General features: G+C 39.5%; 1 protein-coding gene across 1 annotated transcript in view; it reads left to right on the top strand.

Annotated features, from left to right (window-relative positions):
• The window catches only part of SFMBT1 (Scm-like with four mbt domains 1), a 71,834-nt gene that overhangs the window by 757 nt on the left and 55,766 nt on the right, over positions 1-15,311 (top strand). The window lies entirely within an intron of this gene.

The raw sequence follows: 15,311 nt of genomic DNA on the forward strand, positions 1-15,311 counted from the left end.
GCGGACCCGCCCCCCGGGCTCGCTCCGGGGTTGGGGCGCGAACCCGCTGTAGGGGCCGAGGTCGCGCCGCCCGCGCGGCTGTCCGAACTTCGGAGGGCCCAGGTGGCCGCTGCGCGATCGAGGAAGCGCTAGCTGCCGCACAACCGGTTGCTTCGCGCCGGCGTTGTGGAGTGTGCCGGGCCTCCGCGGTGCCGCGCGCGAGAGGGCAGTGGGCTCGCCTGGAACCCGCCGTCTCACCCCATCGCCGACCTAGTAGGGACCCCGACATGCCCCTCTGGAGGTCCGTGACCGTTTTGATTGCTGGTCATGAAGTCGCGTTTTGGACACTGAGAAAGCTGCGGAGGGACGAGCCGAGTGTCCTGAGAAGCAAGGCCTGCTCTGTGGGGGAGCAGAAACGCCTTGTGAGAACTGAAATAAATTCCCGCGGAAAGGATGTATGTTAAGTTTCACAAAATGTCAGCTGCTCGCTGTGGTCTGTAACAGCCTTAAAGCACAGGTCACCTGCAGGTCTTGTACGGGGAGTGGGGTAGCACACCCCTGTCAGGAGACCGCGTCATTATTTCGTGGGGGGTTATTCAGCGGGTCCCTCATTCAAAGCCTTGCCAGCGGTGTTTCCTGACTGCTGCTTGGCGGTGATGCAGTTTTTGAGGGCCAAGTCAGCATCAGAGAGATTTGAAAGTAAATAAGGGTTTTGTCAATCTCTGCATTTGCCTTTTCCTCTTGCACTGCATTTTTGAGATGCCCCCTCAAACATAACATACCATGTTTACTTATTGCACTGGAAGTAAAATGTTGAAAATAAATTGTTCATTTGCCAACTGGATGAAGAAGAGCGTGCCTTTCTGAATATGTTTTGGGGCCTGTTGCCCTGGCGTACTACCCGCAGGTAGATTCAGAGTTCAGATTTGTTTACACTGTCAGAAAAGTAATGGCCTAGTGGAGCTGGGAGTGGTCTAAAGATCAGGAAACAGTTGTGCTGCTACTTTTGTCATAGACTAGCTGCCTAATATTGGATACATTTTTTTTTTCTCATATAGATTTGATTTTCACTATTGGCAAAAGTAAAGGATGAACAGACCTTCTCTCTGGGTACTTTGAGTTCTAAAAGTTGACAACCGTGTAAAAGGGAAGATTTTAAAAAGTCATGGTCTGTAGTTTGAAAGGTTCTACATAAAGGGCTCACAATATGCACCTTTATTAAAATACATTTGGGAAAAGCATCTATGTAGTTGTATTTAGGATGATTTTATAAAGTATTATTTGAACAGATACATTCAAAATGTTTCAGTTTTTTAATATCTTACATTAAGATCTTAAGAATACAGTTCAGTGACATTTTTGCATGTGTATAAGCCCTAAATTACCACACTCAGATCAAGGTAGAATACATTTTCAGCCTCCCAGAGGCCTCCTTTTACACGCAGTAAACATCTTCCCCCCTCCCCAAGGCAACCACTATTGGCTTCTGTCATCACTAGTGAGTTTTACTTCAGAACAGGATTAGTTTGAGGTTGAAATGGGGCAGTATTAATAATTAAGCTGAATGACAACAGGTGTGTAAACTTGGGCGTTATGGTCATTTTCACCACGACCCTAAATGCTTTTGGTTTTTACTATTTAAAAGAATTAAAAATCCTGAACTGGGAGATTTCTTAGTTAGAAGATCACTTGAATCTGTGGTTCTTGGAAATCCTTGCAGTTACAGGCCAGGTAAATCAGTGTCCTTCCCCCACCCCCCATTATTTTTAATTTGTGGTAAATCAGTGTCTATAAGCTTAGAATTTGCTGAGAATTTGAATGAAAATGCATTTTTTTAAACTTCAGTGATTTGAATGTGAGTATAAAGCTTTAACAATATTTTATTTTTATTGAGGTAATATTGTATATGACTCAGAGGACTAGGGTTATACTGCTTCATATGTTACCATACCCATTCACTACCAAGGTATCCAGAGCCCCCCACCATAGTGCTTTGGGCCCCCTTGATATTCTTTCCACCCTTCTCTCTTGTGCTGGTCCCCTCAATTCTGAAGTCACACCTCTAGGATTTGTTACTGGTTTGGTTCTGACTGATCCTTTGTTTTATTTAATCAACTTTAGATGACAGCAACTAACTTATTTATATATGCAAGATAGTCACCTGTCTTATCAAATCTAGTAATGAAACTCTAGTAATGGAAGCAAAAACAGCTAACTAAAAATTATGTCAACTGTTTTTTATTTTTAACTTTTAACAATATTTAGATATCTTTTTGTATTCGACTTCTAGGAAGTTGGTTTTTTTAATATTCTCAACTGAAGCAAATACTTAAACAGTTTTGCATATTCTTCCAGATATCTCTTTATATATATTCATGTATCTTATTGCTGGTGCCACAGGAGAGGGGTTATGTGTTGTAAGTGAATTCTTGTTAGTTCATCCCAAAGGCCTGTGTTTTTCATCTGTGTGGCAAAGTGTTGGGAATCATCTTAGGGCTATGGTAGAGATGTATGGAGCATAGTCCACAAAGTGCAAATTTTCTTTTGTGAAGTGATTCTGCTGAATAATTCTGTTTTTTTTTTCTGTGATTAAGTTAGTCAGTTGCACATCAACCAAACTGGATTTGGATACTCTTTCTCAAAATTCGTAGCATCATTAGCTGTGAGAGAGCAATCAATCATTTATTTATTCATCATTTCTTGATGACTTTTTAGTTTTTGCATTATCAGATATTTAACTTAAAGTTTATTAAGATTTTTAAGATATGCAACAAAAGAAATGGAAGTAGGAAACTAAATTCATGTAAAAGGAATGTACTCTAATATAAGATCTGGTTTTTTTTTTCTTTAAAAGTGCTTTGCCTATTCATATCTTCTGCTGCTGTAGGGTACTTTTGCTTTCACAATTTTAACTAGAATAGGTAACTACTTTCACAAAAGTAACTTAGCTCTAAATGATAGCCTAGAAGTAGATACACAAAAGTAACTTAGCTCTAAATGATAGCCTAGAAGTAGATACCATTTGACCATAAAAGAATTTATAGAAAAGGCAAACTGTCCTTATTGTTTTTTAAAATTCTGACTTCATGTTATGGTCTCATTAAGTGAATACATTTCAAAAAGCAGAAGACCACTGTGTGTTCATTTTGAATGCAGAGTATTTTTATCTTAAACGTTTTCTATATTGTGATTTCTTGAAATTACTTTCTAGAACTGTTTGGCTGCTAACCACTTTCAGAATAATTTAAAAGAGAATAAAGCAACTTATAATCAGTAAGTGGTATAGCTTTGTTATGACAAGGTATTTTTCTTTCAGTAAACAGCTTTTGTTATCTAAATGGGATTTTTAGTAATTGAAAATTATTTCTCCTTATACTTAGTTGTTAAATTGGGTAGAAGTCTCCAGGGATTTTGGTTACCTGGGAGATTTTGAACCATTAGACTTCAGGGAGTGGGATTTTGATATGACTACGCTGCTTTAAGTGGTACTAGGCCCACTGGAAAATGACTTAAAATAAAAAGGATGTTGTCAGGTTGTTACAGGTTCATTTTTAAATTTTACAAAAGTGGGAGAGAAGATGAGAGCAAAGATGAGAGCAAAGACTATTAATATAAAAGTTAAGACTCACTGTAGAAGTTTTAGCAAGTTTGAAAACCTTTACTGATAATCAGACACTAAAATTTGTATAATATAGCTATTTTCTAACATCTTTTATTCAAGAGCATGCTTATAACCTATTTTCAGCTCTTTTTGTCTTTACATGATCACTCAAGGACTTTAAAAACAAAAAAATATAGTCTAGATGTGCAAAATAATGTTAAATCCTTGTTGAACTTTGTGGTTTGATACTAACTTCAGAGGCAAATGCTTCATAAAGTGACATTTATGTCATGGTGTAGTGCTACATACATTGGTCCTTTGTTGGTATTTTTGCTTCATCTGGGGAAGATTTATTACTAAACTGACTTGGGGTGGATAGAGCACATGGGAATACTTGTTTTGTTTGTTCTGGTCTGAGATGACATGTGGAGAGGTTTTAGATGAGAGGTAGAAGGTGGTTTGTCACTGGTCTCAGGCACAGCAGCACGCTCATGGGTTTGGAAGGACAACATAAAAGATGGCTGAGCAAGTTAGCAATTGCTAAAGTACCTCAAGAGTTTTTCCTGCTGAAATAAAATGTTGAGTGTTAACCAACAAGCTCTGTGATTGGAATTCCAAATTATGGTATTTTTAGCCCAAGTAGTCTTTGTGAAAGTATTTGTGGTGGCTACTGTGCAACATTTGCTCAATGGTTGAAGCCACTGTGAGTTGCCATTGGTTTTTCACTTTTTCCCACGTTAATTCACTACCAGATCAGTAGTTCTTGTCTCTGAGTTTTGCTACTTTTTTTAGTAGATCATTTGCTATAAAATATGCATGTCAAAAATAGTATACAGTAATTGGGAATTATAATTTTAAGACATGACTTTTACTCCTGCCATAAGAAAATAACTTTCCTGAGTGATTAAATGGTGATCACACAGATTAAACATAATACCTGTATAGAACATAGTGAAGTAAGTTTTCATGATTTAAAAAATTGTTTTTATTTAGTCATGATAAAATATACGCAATACAAAATTACCATTTTAAAGTGTTGTACACAGTGTTGTACAACCATAACCGTGATCCATTTCTGGAACCTTTTCATCTTCCCAAACTAAAATCTGTACCCATTGACAACTTAGTCCCCTGCAACCCCTGACAGCCACTATTCTGATAGACCAATATCTCTTGTACTGGAGAGTGACATTCTTTTTTTCCCAAGTTTAACAAATCTTGATTTATATGTTTAGCTAACATCTTGCTTTTTCCTTGCATTCTGAGGACAAAGGGCATTTTGCAAAGAAGCTTCAAAACAAAGCCAAGGACAGAGCTTGTAAAGGCAACATCAGAATTGCTGACCCTCAGATGGTGACAGAAACAAACTGATGTCCTTCGACCAAGTCATCAGACACTTATGTTACAAGAATGGGTGTGTTGACCTTAACTCACTCCCCTCTTTCATGTCCTTGTAACTCTAGTCAGATACCCCTACACTGCTAAGAGCAGGATGGTAGTCTTTCAGCCTGTAGTCTGCTACCCTCCTCATTTGTTGACAAATTGAAACTACTTTCTTTCTCTTCAACACTTCTTAATGGTGAGGGGGAACTGTAGTTGGCAACTCTGGTAACAATTCTTCCTTCTTTTCTGTGAATTTGACTGGAGTAAGTGGATTCATAGTATTTGTAGTCTTGTGACTGACTTATTAATGTCTTTGATATTATCCATGCTGTAGCATGTGCCAGAATTTCTTTTAATGAAATACATTTTAAGAATGCTTTTCACAGTAGATAAAATAGAGTTTACAAAACCCTATATATATATATTAGAATTGGTTTTATCTCCCTTGGAAAAGCTCTGTAGATGCCCACAAGAGCTGTGAGAACCAGGTTATTTTTCACTTACATGCACTTTTGACATACTTGGTGATTGGATAAAAGAGAGAAGGAAGCAAAATGTGAAACGGTAGAAGACAGGGAAAGTGGAAAAACAAAGGTCACTGCAATTTGGGGTCTCATTTGGATGAGAGAGAGAGCCTTGTAGGTCTTAGGATACCATCTGACTTTATAATCATTGATATTCAAAATGTTCGCTTAAGCCAAAGGAGTCTCTCTAGGATAGTTAACCAGAAAAGTTTGTGTTCAAAGCTGTAAATAATAGCCTTTAGCTCTCTGAGAGGCATGATGACTCACTGACTCATTCCCCAGCTGTCCTGGTTAGTTGAGATTTTGCCATATTACACTGTCATTTTTGTATTAATGGAAAACTAGTGACTATTTAAAGAGCTCCAGTAGTAATACCACATATTTAATGCTTTATATTTTAGATTTATTATATTAATTTTACTCTTATTTATGAAATATAGATGTCCAGTCACATAGATGGTGAGAAAGCAGGTTTAACAAAACTAAGAATTATGAGTTGAGCACTTAAGAATTTTGAAAATGGCTAAAGGGTGTTAAGTTTCTTCTGTATTATTATTTTATTACTATTTTTAATTGCCTTCATTAGTATAGTAAACATGGGGTGAGTTTCCTGAATATTATTTGATTGCTGCCTTCCTTTCCTCCTTGACTGTCTTTTTGAAATCCCTGAATTGGCAATGAATGTCATGAAGCTTGACTTATTGTGTGTACAACTTCAATTATTGAATAGTAGTAATTTTAAAGTAAATCAGCGATTAGTTGGTTTTTAGGGTTTATAAAATGTTCCTGAAAGTTACCAGTTTCTTTGGCAACATATTGTCCCTGGGGCATGAGTTAGCACCTTTGTTAATCCTACCTCTGTATCAGTGATGTCCTGGAATGATAGCTTAATATTTTGAAATCTAGTTTATAGGCGAGAGTAACTTTTAAACTATGGGGTTCTGAGTAAATTGTTAGAAGAGATACTCTTTTCTTAAAAAAAATTTAAACAGTGGGTGTTCTTTGCAGAAATGGTTTTCTTTTGATTAGTTTAAAGTTCTGTTGAGCCAAATGTGTAGTAGTATATGATCTAGTAACTAAAGCTAGAGATTTGAAAAACTGGGTGGTGTTGTTTTGGTCATTTATGTTATAGTAATCCCTTGATCTCTTAATGTATTGTTTATTATTTTCATTTTGGTTTTCCACTTCTCGGTCATGAACCATATTTGCATTTAAAATATACATCATTTAAATTAATGTTTGTAGAACTAATACTGTACTCAAATTGGGAAACACTTAGGGTTGCTCCGGGGCATTATCTGTACCTGGTTTTCCTTAAGAATACCTAGGAACTCCCGGGTGAAATGAGAGAAGATTTAAATGATTATTGCTAGACCTGCTACCAGCTGTGGCTAGCACTAAAGAATCAGAGGGCAGGGTGAGCTCTTCTGGCTTTTTCTAGAGTGAGTTTCCCTTATTCTACAGGTATGCTTGAGGAGGGCTTAGAAACCACAGCCGACACAGGACCTTATGGCCCAACAGGGTACTGAAGACAGTATCTGTCCAAACCACCCTACAACTTAACCTTTACCCTGATTGTGACTTCCAGTTAACTGTCTCAAAGGAACTCTTTCCAGCACTGCTTTTCTAGTGAATCTTAAGTTCTGTGCTATTTTCTTTTCCCTATCCTTTTGGAGAGACTTCCTTACTCTATTTCATTTTTCTCTCACTGTTACAATCTTTCAGACCTGGACCCATTGTCCAGTCTTTCATTTACTTCCTAGCCAACACCTTTTACTTTGCTCTTTGTGACCTCAGTTCTCTCCCAGGCCTCCCCAACTCTTCCTGCCCATGCCTTGTCTATTCCTGGACATTCACGGCCCTGCGTTCAGGGTCTCTTCCTGAAGTGCCCTGTGTGTATGTAGATGGTTTTGTCTTGTCTTGAAGCACAACTTTTTCTTTTTGTATTTGTGACCCTTTCAGATTGTTCCATTTCTTTAGCTCTCTTTCAGTGGAGTTATTCACATTTAAATTTTGTTTAGCTTCTGTGCCTTTCTAAACCTTGCTTCAGATTTCTATATCCTCTGCTCTCCAATTTAAATACACTGCTGGGATCCCAAATTCAAAGGTTCCAAACCTTCATTTTATCCTAAAGCTACGGTAGATCCTCTGGTATGCTTATCTGCTTGGATCTCTTTCTTTACATTCCTCCTTAGTGATGTTCTTTGCGTTTGGGTCCCCCTGAACTGTCTCCCCACCCCCCCACTGGACCCCTCAGTTTCCCGAGGAAACTGAGTCTTATTCTTGAATTACCAGTCTCTGGCTTAAGAAACTGCAGTTCTGGGGCTCTCCCTGGTAGCACAGCAGGTTGGAGCTAAGCCAAGCCATGGCCACTTCAGTGTGAGTTCAATTCCCATCCTGGAGGTGACCCACATGGCGCAGCAGACCTCTCCTGTCTTGCCCACTGCTCTCCTCAGCAGTGTACTTGGTCATTTGGCCTGTTCTGCTCCCTACTCTGTCTCTGGTGAATCCTCTCACTGCCCCTATACCTCTGACCTGTCCCCCATTTCTGAATGCATAAATAAATAAAATCTTAAAAAAAAAAAGAAACTGCAGTTCTGACTCTTTGCCTTTGAGAGATTTTTAAAACTATTGGAAATGTTTTCAGATAAAATATTGCTAGGAAGTCCATATGTAAAATAAATAAAATCAGAGTTCATTTGGTGGAAGGGGAGTGAAGGGAAGCATCCTGCCCTGGTGGCTCAGCCTCCCAGTGGCTGCTCTCTTCTTGTGAGACAGCTGATAACTGGCTCTTGGAATTGTTTTCCCCTTGGACTCAACACTTGGCCCAAGTTGCTCTCCATACTGCCCTAAGGGTATTGGCGTGTTTGAAAACCACTTCTCTGTTTTGTACCCCACCTCTTCTGATTGGTTTGTCATTGGAAATTTTAATTGTGACTGATAAAAAAGTAGTGTCTATGATGAATCTTGCCAAGGAAAAGAAAAGTCACTTGGGAAAGTGAAACAAGATTTTGAAATAGTGCTGAAGCACAGTGCAATACAGGTCAAAGGATAGTGCCAAGGTAGGGTACAGGTCACTGTCTGGCTTCTCACCTGTGAGTGCAAAGGTAAGACCACTCAGGCTCAAGGTTCAACCACGACAGGGTTTATTTACAAAGAAGAACAGTTAGGGGAGAAGTTGGCAGAAAGGAAAGTGTTAGAGGCAAGACCAGAGACAGCAGGGGGTGATGCTGGGTGTATCTGAGGCAGGGACCAGTGTTATAGCGCTCAGAGATGTTGGGCTGCCAGCTCTTTTAGGGACACTTAGCACAAGCGCAGGGGTGTAGAGACAGAGTCAGAGGTCAGGCCTGTGAAGGTGTGATGCCACAGGACAGGATTCATTGTTAGAGCTCAGTGAGGGGCTTCCAGATGAAACTGACTGCTTCTCCAATTGCCTGTTCAATTGTTTTTCTGAGCTTCACTCAAGTCCTCTTTCAAGCTTCCTCACCACATGCCTCTCTTAAAGCTGGTTGCCTAGTAGTCAATAATATGGATATAACATAATTTATCCAGTTGATTTTCTATTTGTATGATTTTGGGTTATTGTCAGCTTTTTCTGCTACAACCAGTCTCATGAACTAATGATAACTGAATTTGCTTGAATTAAAATGAATACTTGGAAGTGTGTGTTTGTAAAGATAGACCTTTCTCCTACCACCCCCTGGTCCCCAAATGTAGAAGAGAGGAATGGAGTGTGGTAGAGTAAGAGTTGAAGGTAATGTCATGCAGAGGCCCCCCCTCCACTCCCATCCCCAGTTATTCCCCTCAAGTGTAGGACTGGTGGTTAGGGAAGGATCATCCCCAGCTGAGCTCTAGGGGACTGAAGTATCTGAAAATGTTTCTACAGAGGTGTAAATCCCAAGGTCCAATGAATACTGATTTTATAAATCTAGATAATTAATTTTTGTATTTGGCTTTAGCAGCATGGGTTGACTAACAAATTGTGTCCATTGGAATTTTGTATTCTTTTGCTAATTGGCAGAAATATCACTAAATTTTTCAAAAAGTTGATTTTTATCTGAGCTATTTGGTAAGGAATTTTTAACATGATGTTCTGGTTTCAGTGTAGTAATTTCTGAAGAAAATGAATTTGAACTCTTGAAGGCATTCTGAAGTTGAACTCTAGCAGTATTATATGCTCAGTACAAATTGTTGGTCATGGCCTTCATTGGAAGAACTTCAGAACACTCCTCAGAGCATATAGCCATACCTCCATAGGTATATTCTGCATACTGCCATCTCCTATGGAAAAAACCAGTTTCCTCAAAAAATGATTAACAATTCATGGTAGTGTATACATAATGTGTATTTTTTTTTTAAATATTTATTTGTGCATACAGAACTGGGGTACAGGCCAGAGGCTCAGGGGGTGGTGAGAGGCTTCACCAGAGACAGAGTGAGGAACAGAACAGGCAGATCAATGAAGTACACTGCTGAGGGGAGCAGTGGGCGGGTCAGGAGAGGTCTGCCGCGCCATGTGGTCACCTCCGGGGCAGGCGGGAATTGAACTCACGCGGAAGCGGCTTTAGATTCTCAGTGCAGTGCTTTAACCCGCTGCGCCACCAGGGAGGGCCATAATGTGTATTTTTTATTGTCGTATATTCCTAGCCCACGGCTGCTGCTGTTTGCTCAGAGCATGTGCTTTAAGCCAGTGATGGGTGAGCCAGTAGTGCACTGTCCTGCAGGAACTATCAGCCACTGAGCGCTCTGCTGGGTTTTGCTGAGTCAAATATGCTTGCTTTGCTGTGCTTTCGCTCTGCCATTTATTTTGTGTTCTGAATAGTTTTGACCTATGAAGACAAAAGGATGTGACTTGTAGAGTTGGACATCACAAAGCAAGTTGTGTGGATCAATAAGGTGCCTTCTAGGAGTGATTTGAGAAAGAGTATAGAAATCTGTAGATAATTTGGGTTAGTTAAATCCTTTGTATTATGAAATACCTTGTAAATAATGGGACAGCCTGACAAGTTGGAGCATCCAGTGTTTAAAGAACAGTGCTTTTATTATTTTTTAAAAAAGATTTATTTATGCATACAGAACTGGGGTACATACAGGCCAGAGGCTCAGGGGCGGTGAGAGGAACCACCAGACACAAAGTGGGGAACAGAATAGGCTGACAGATGAAATACATTGCTGAGGGGAGCAGTGGGCAAGACAGGAGAGGTCTCCTGCACCATGTGGGTCACCTACCTGGTTGGGGATAGCAGCTAACTTCTTAGTGTTGTGCTTTAACCCATTGCACACCAGGGAGGGCCCAAGGACAGTGGTTTTAAAGTCATGCTTTAACTTCAGGATATTTGAAGAGAACTGCAGAACAAATTGTCTGTAGATAATGTCTAGTAAATTTACAGAGGGACTCTGCTTTAATGACCTCTCCAAGAGTCTCCCATGCATTCTTGTTGAGAGAGCACTCCTGATTAGGTAGTATGTACACTAGGACTAGTCACAAGTACTGGCCTCCAGGTAGAAGCAGGCTCCCAATTTCCTTCTTTAGTGAAAATAACATTACCATTCCCTGGGCAAAATATTCCTGCTGTGTTAGAAACTTGTATATTTTTTCTCACTGGGAAATCGGAGTTACTATAAAAATTCATTTAGCAGATACTGAATAACTGTGAAGTAAAACAAATGTCATAGGAGTTAAGATAATGCAAAGTTGAATAATTTCTCTGCCCTAAAGAACCTGATAAGGTATGCTAGAGAATATCTTGTGTTTACATGCTGTCAAAAGGTACAAAGTGCCAATACTATTGTGGGTATTTTGACGGGGGTGGGGAGGTGCTAACAATTTTGTAGGGGATTATTTTGAAAATTATTTTTGGGGGAAGGTTAGGAAGTGAGTGATCTGAATACTCATATTAGTATAAGAATTTCTGATAAGCTAAAACATTTCACTTTTTTTTTAAAAAGATTTATTTATTTGTGCATACAGAACTGGGGTACAGACCAGAGGCTCAGGGGCGGCGAGAGGCTTCACCAGAGACAGAGTGGGGAACAGAATAGGCAGATCGACGAAGTACACTGCTGAGGGGAGCAGCGGGCGGGTCAGGAGAGGTCTGCCACGCCATGTGGTCACCTCCGGGGCAGGCAAGAATCGAACTCATGCGGAAGCGGCTTTAGATTCTCAGTGCTGTGCTTTAACCCCCTGTGCCACTAGGGAGGGCCCATTTCACTTTTTAAAAAAAAAGATTTATTTATGTGAGATTTTATTTATTTATTCAATTGGGGTATAGACCAGAGGTGCAGGGGGTGAGAGGATTCACCAGAGGCAGAATGGGGAGCAGAACAGGCTGATCTACTGAAATACACTGCTGAGGGGAGAAGCAGGTGAAATAAGAGAGGTCTGCTGAGTTATGTGGGTCAGCTCCTGGTCTGGGGATTGAACTCACACTGAAGCAGCTGTGGCTCACTTGCAGTGCTGCACTTCAAACTTGTGCCACCAGGGAAGGCCCTTATTTGACTTTTTTTTTTTTTAATTTATTTATTTTGCACATACAGAAGTGGGGTACAGGTCAGAGGCTCAGGGGCAGCGAGTAGAGACAGAATGGGGAGCAGAACAGGCAGATTAACGAAGTACACTGGGAGGGGAGCAGCGGGAGAGTCAGGAGAGTTCTGCCACGCCATGTGGCCACCCCCGGGGTAGGCGGGGATCGAACTCATGCGCAAGTGGCTTTTGCTTCTTAGTGCTGTGCTTCAACCCGCTGCGCCACCAGGAAGGGCCTTATTTGACTTTTTAAACGGAGAAAAGTCCAGTGTAAAATAAGAAATAACCCTGAACTTTTGCTTTTTCAAATCTCTTTCCAAGCCTTTATCTGTAGTGCTGCTTGAAAGTCCTGCCAATTCTTCGTCTTTGAGCAAAGAACTAGCTGTAGTGGTCTGTGGACTCTTACACCTGAAAGTGTAGACAGGCCCCTGGGGATTCCTTGGAACTAGGGTGAGCAGCCATCAGACTTGGGATGGAAACTATTAACTTGTGACCAAGAACATGTGCCTTGACAAGTATTACAGTGTATCCTAATCTGCTCAGGCTTTATTTTATATTTATTGAATTACCTATTTGTTTTTTCAGTTGCTGAGGGAAATTACTAATGCTGTGTATTTATATGTGAGTTGTTTGCTATTTTGATTTATGGTTCTGTATTTTTATGAATCTTCCCTTTTCTATGTAGGTTAATCCTAATTTTAAAAAATACATATTTTTAAAGTTAAATTTGTTTTGGTACAGTGGTAGGAAAGTGACCAGAAAATTGAAATCATGTTAGCCTTCTAGAGAATTTTGGTGTAGGGCTAGAGGTCTTAGAAAAAAAATGAAATGCCCCTCGTACCGTGTGCTTTCCTCTTTATATTTTTACCCTCTTGTTTGAGATGTAAATATGAGCTTGGCAGTTTGTTTTTTTAATGTGGTGATGTTTATAGCATTAATGGTTAGAAGCTAATTTCTCTTTAAGTAATTTTTAGAAACTACATTTCCTCAAAAGTGCTGAATTGCATTTTGGGGACAGCTTATTCTAAAGGAATGTTCATACTACATCACTTTTCTGACCAACCACTGTGGACAGTCTACCCCCTTCATAACACAACTCAACACCCTAAATAAGCATAACTGATTTCCAAGCATTGACAGTAGTTATAAGGGCTATTGTATTAAAGCTGATTCCTTTTCTTCTTGGGTCTTACCCAGTTTCACTTTATATATAGTTCTTAATAATTTTATTACTTGGCTTAAAGAGAGGAAGGTGGTATTAAGTCCACAAACCCCTATTTCCCACCTATCATGATGGCATTCACTACACCAGGCTACTGCCAGATGTTAATTGAAGCACAGCTGACTGTTGGCTTTGAGAATGTACATTTTAGGCTAAGTACCAACTATGTAGCACAGATGACACTTTTAAATTTTTGTGTGGAGAAAAATTAGATGTAGGACAAACTAAGTTGAGTAGCTTGGGCTGTGGTGCCAAAAAATAGCACAGGGTAAGATTTTAGATATGAGTGAAACATTAGAAAGCTAAGAATTAAATCCCCATTTAGCCTTGTCATATCCTTGTGTTGACCACAAAACTGAGCTCAGCCTCTAGAAATGGAACACGACAGGAAACATATATTTGCTGTGGCAGTCATCTCTTAGTGTGACTAAGTGCCCATTTCTGTGAGTTCAGTAAATCTGTGTTTAGAACCAGTTGTGTCCCTGATTAGATCTCTGTCACCTAAAAGGATTAGATTCTTCTCTCAACAAGATTGCAAACTCATTACTCAGAGCCTTGCTGTCATTTACAGATCCAAGATGTGGTATGTGTATTTTTATGGTACCTTTGAGTAATTAATTGCTCTCCCTTTCCTATTCAGATAATCCCTAGCTCCAGTCCCCCAAGATACTTTGGCAAAATCTTAATGCGCCTCATCTCCCTTTCTTTCTTTTCTCACTTTCTAGGTGGGGACTTCAAAATCTAGATTTACTTAGCTGCAAATGACATTCATTTTCTGTGCTTGTCAATACTTAAAACTTGAACTTATCACTAGTAAATTTAGTTTTCATTAAAGGTGGCTATAGTCTTTCAGGATGTGGAGGGAGAAAATAGTGGAAATGGAAGGATTGGTGGTACCTTTGCTCTACTTGAATGTGGGATCCACTTTTGGTGTAGATCAAGAGACTTCCTCCTCCACCCAAAAGAAAAATGAAACCCTGTGCAATGATTACATCCACAGACCTAGAATTCTTACACACACACACAAATTATAATTTATCTATATATACATAATTTATATCATTCTTCCTTTTTGCACAATGTATGCTTTCTCCTCGCAGGTATAGTCCCTGTAGAATTCCCACAGCCACATCACCTGTGCACCATTATCATAGTCCCTTGTGCTCTTCTCTCCCCAGTTTTGATACCTCTCCCTCCCGCTCCCCTGCAGAATGTCTCTGATTTATAGTTGCATGTTAATTTTGTTTTTTAATTTATTATAATTATTTTTTCTTCCCGATCCCTATTTGGTTCCCCTGCATTCCTCCTACAAATGAAACCATCCGATTCTTTTTCTTTCTGGCTTATTTCACTGAACATAATCCCTTCCAGTTCCATCCACGTTGCTGCCAATGACATGAGTTTATCTTTTTGATTGCTGAGTAATATTCCATTGCATACATATACCACATCTTCTTGATCCAGTCATCTATTTTTGAGCATTTGGGTTGTTTCCCTATCTTACCTATTGTAAATAGTGCTACAGTAAACCTAGGGTTGCAGGTATCCTTTTGAATTAATGTTTTTGTGTGCTTTGGGTAGATTCCTAGGAGTGGAATTGCTAGGTCATATGGAAGCTCCATTTTTAGTAGTTCCATACAACTGAATTTCCATACAGCTTTCCATTGTGGTTGGACCCGTTTGCTCCCCCATCAGTAGTATAGGTGAGTTCCTTTTTCTCCACATGTTCATCAACATTTGTTGTTGCCTATTTTTTTAATATTGCCATGTAGCTATTGTGGTTTTGATTTGCATTTCCCTGACTACAAGCGATGTTGAACATTTTTTCATGTAACTGTTGGCCATTTGCATTTCCTCTGGAAATTGGATTGTTTACTTTGTTTTTGTGGAGTCATGTCAACTCTTTGTAGACACAAATCTAGAATTTACTTAATCTAGAATTTATTTTTTAATGGAATTCAAATCCTCAAAAACTGAGATTCTCAGGACTTTTAATATTAAAAGTATCTTCAGAGAGTAATTGATCATGGTTTTGATGAAAGAACCAAATACCAGCTTAGCTTCCTTTTTTTTTTTTTT

The sequence above is a fragment of the Condylura cristata genome, unplaced genomic scaffold, assembly GCF_000260355.1.
Source record: "Condylura cristata isolate star-nosed mole 26May11 unplaced genomic scaffold, ConCri1.0 scaffold00004, whole genome shotgun sequence".
Lineage (NCBI taxonomy): Eukaryota > Metazoa > Chordata > Mammalia > Eulipotyphla > Talpidae > Condylura > Condylura cristata.